This window comes from Anneissia japonica, unplaced genomic scaffold, assembly GCF_011630105.1.
Source record: "Anneissia japonica isolate Jap-2015-1 unplaced genomic scaffold, ASM1163010v1 scaffold285014_len42548_cov114, whole genome shotgun sequence".
Taxonomy (NCBI): domain Eukaryota; kingdom Metazoa; phylum Echinodermata; class Crinoidea; order Comatulida; family Comatulidae; genus Anneissia; species Anneissia japonica.
In genome coordinates, this window is record NW_022690099.1 from 26,279 (window position 1) to 30,157 (window position 3,879).

Here is a 3,879-nt window from a genome sequence, read left to right on the forward strand (position 1 = left end):
GGATATTTGTTGAAATTATTCTACCAGATGATCCTGGTGAATTTCACCAGGATTATGTAGGTGCTATACGAACATATCATCTGGTGAAAATTTCACCAGTTTCTGGTGAAATTTCACCAGGATGTTTTTAGAGTGTACCAGTTCAAGAATTTGAACCAAACTAAACGTGAGAAGTAGTTAAGTAATAAGAATGGACACCGCGTCAGTAAATCATCATTGGTGTTAAGTAATCATGTTTAATTAGTAATTTGGAATATTAATCCATATTAATGAAATATAGAAGGCATAAAACTATTATAAATGACTTTATTTACGCCGCCAACGACACATGAAAGTTTTAGAACCTTCTAAGAAAAAATGGCATTGAGCAATTGACACCCAGAACCTTGTATTTATCAACTTTGTGATTCCCTCGAATGGTCCTACGCCCATCATTAAAGTGAAGCAATTTGGTATTTATTATAGGCTGTGTCTCGACTATATTTAGTTAACAAAATAGTTGATATATATAATGAAATGTTAAATTGAAAATTTCAGGCAATAGCTTAGGCCTAGTTGAAAAGAATATTACGTTGTGAAAAGTACGGTAACGTATGTTAAACACACGGTAACGTATGTTATTGTTGATATAGCATGTAATAAACATCATAATAGCATCTCAACTGACCCACTTCTGTCAGAGCGGCGCTCAAAGCGAATTTCTGTAGACCAAGGAGGAAAGTTCTTTCCTCCATGTATAGATCAACACCGACCACACAGTCAGTGACATTTGTCAAGTGATGTTGCGTACTCTGTTGGACTGATCACATCCACACACACGAGGTACCCAATATTAATTGTACAGTAGTTGCATAGGCCTAGTTGCTGTATATAATATATATTGATGCCTACGTTTAATAATAGAGAAAATAGATTATGTTCTATTTTCTCTATAGTTTATTGAATGATGTTTGGCGAATACTGGCGTCCATTTGTGTTCCCATGTGATATGTGTGCAGGGAGTTGATAAATGTTTTTTCGTTCGTCGTCAGTTTCTTAGCTGGTAGGCTGCTATTTAACGAAGATAGGTCTTTCCGACAGAGCAAACGGCAATTAGGCCTACATGCATGTGCTGCCATTATCGTCATTACCACTTAATTTAACTATTAGGACTATGCAGCCTTTAAACTTTGAACTTGGTTCATTTCAAAGTAAAACTTGTTCAGTATTTTAAATTGTACAAAAACGGTAGTTCAACCGGGGCCTGGTCTAACGACACAGACGCGTTTGTCGCCCAAAACAATAGAAAAAATAACAAACGCGTTCAACAGCACAAACCCGTTTAGACACGTCTTGGACATATTCCGACTAGCTTATTAATATTCATGAGGCACGATAATTAGACGATCGCTTTCCCAGACGCGTTTGTAATACATGGTTTTCCCAGACGCGTTTCTGTCGTTGGGGATAATTTGTAGATCGCGCCTAAACTTATCCCACTTTTATAAACATAAAACAATGACATCATATAATCATCCTTTCGTCTATTGGAAAGGGCTAAAAAATATTTTGAGGGAAATCTTTTTTTTTTTTTAATTTAATGCGCGGGTCGGCGAGACATTAATTATCCGTGTTTTTAGCTTATTGATTTTATAAACAATCGACGTATGTGGGACATTATGAAACTTTTTTTTTCTTAGACCTACTGTATAACCAGAACGATTTTATTTTCTAGTTGCGTCGCTGAAATGATAAGACTACCATTAAAGTGTAGGGTAAAATATTATAATTATTTTCAAAAAAAAAAAAAAGCTTAATGTACAAATGTAAAAATGGTGCTGCGCCTTCCCGCCTATGTAATGATATAGAAATGGTTGTTGACCGACATGGATATTCTACGAGATACGCTCACTCGCTTAATGTTNNNNCAAATTGCTCTGTAATGAATAACTCTTTAAAAATCTCTGGAGCAAAAGTTTGGAACAAAATCCCAATCAGAATTCAAGAATGTCAATCTCTTAATTTATTCAATATTACTTATAAGAAACACTTTTTCTGATTATTACAATTCATTTCCTTTTATATTTTCTTGGTCTATACTTTTAACATTAATTCCCGGCCCCGTAATTTTGACTCATAAGTACCGGGATGGTGTCCGGCGGGGGGTAGTTTTTACCGTTGTTAGGTTTGTAGTTAAGATAAAAGTTGTGACAGCCCCGAAACATTGACTCAGAAATACCGGGATGGTGTCTGGTGGGGGATAGTTTCTACCATTTTTATCTATTTAAGTAATTGTAAAGTATTTGTCCTACGTGGTAATCCCCGAAACCTTGACTCAGAAATACCGAGTTGGTGTCCGGCGGGGGATAGTTTTTACCATATTGTAGTTAAGTTGTAGTTAAGCATAACCTTGAGCCGTAATTCCTGGCCCCGAAACCTTGACTCAGAAGTACCGGGTTGGTGTCCGGCGGGGGATAGTTTTCCACCAAAGTTTTAACTGTTGTTTATTTTGTTGTACTGTGCTGGTTACTTTTTGTGGTTTTTATTGTACTATGTGTTTGCAGGACCATATTGTAAAACAGCGGTAAAATCTCGCCTGTATATGTTATACTGCCTAAAGATGTTTTAAATAAAAATAAATAAAAAAATAAAGATATTTGACACATGTGCACAATGCGAAATTAATATGGGCATACCCATATTCAACTACCCAGGTCTTTAGCATGTGGGCCCCATGTAGATAAGTATCGGCATGCCCATATGTATTTTCCCAGATATTTGGCACATTGGCCCCATGCGGATTAAATATGGGCATTTCCATATTTATCTGCCCGGGTAATTATAGTATGGGGCACATGTACTTTAAATATGGGCATTCCCATATGTATTTGCCATATATTTGGCATATGAGCCCCATATGGGTAAAACATGGGCAATGCCCATATGTGATTGCCCAGACGGGTCCCATATTGGAAAAATGTGGTAGATTAATTTGGAGGGGGGGGGGGTCAGTGGCCCTTCACTGGAAAGTTTTTATTTTATGATACTCGGAAATGCCCTTTCCTGCCTCTGGCCAATGTGATGGGGGAGACTTAATCATAGATATTGACAAGGGCAAGGAATTTTAGATGAAATAATTTAATTATGCTAAATTTGCCAAAATTATGCCAGCATAATATATATGCTAGATGCTAAACGAGCCAAAAAGCATAATATGCTATGCACTATATATGTGAGGGAGGCCTATTGCAATGTCTAAGGTAGTAAGCCAGTCACTATGCAACTTACGTGCAGAAAAACACACTTGTAATGTTGGTGGCGCACTTCTCATCTTGTTCCCTGTGCACAAGATACAACAAAACGATTATTTTCCGTCGATTATCGGAAATTAAAAAAAATTATATAAATAAAAAATAAAGAAGAACAGAGGCGGCTTGAAAATCATGCAGGCCTGTACGCAGGATTTTTATTAGGTGGGTGTGAATTTGTAGAGATTGCACCAAAATTGGAGGGGCTACATAGCGGGAGGGATCCTGCTGGGATCTTGGGGGCAATGCTCAGGCATTTTTTTTTTAAATCTTATTTCAGGTCTTAGTTCTGAAGATGCATATATGGTTTTGACAGATGAGGATTTTCACAGATAGAGGAAATACCACCTCAGCCCCAACAACAGCGGAAGCGGGGGGAGGGGGCAAGGGAGCATTGGTCCACCCACTTTTTCTAATGGGGAGCCCCCCCCCCTCACTTTTGTGACTGTTCCCAACACCAGTGACAAACATTTTACGAGCGCAAAAGCCTCCCTGGGTCCTCTCTATTTCGACTTCCTGGACCCACCACAGTTAGGGTATCATCTCCGGGCTACATAGAAGGGTACTTTTTATCCATCGGAGGAAAAATGAA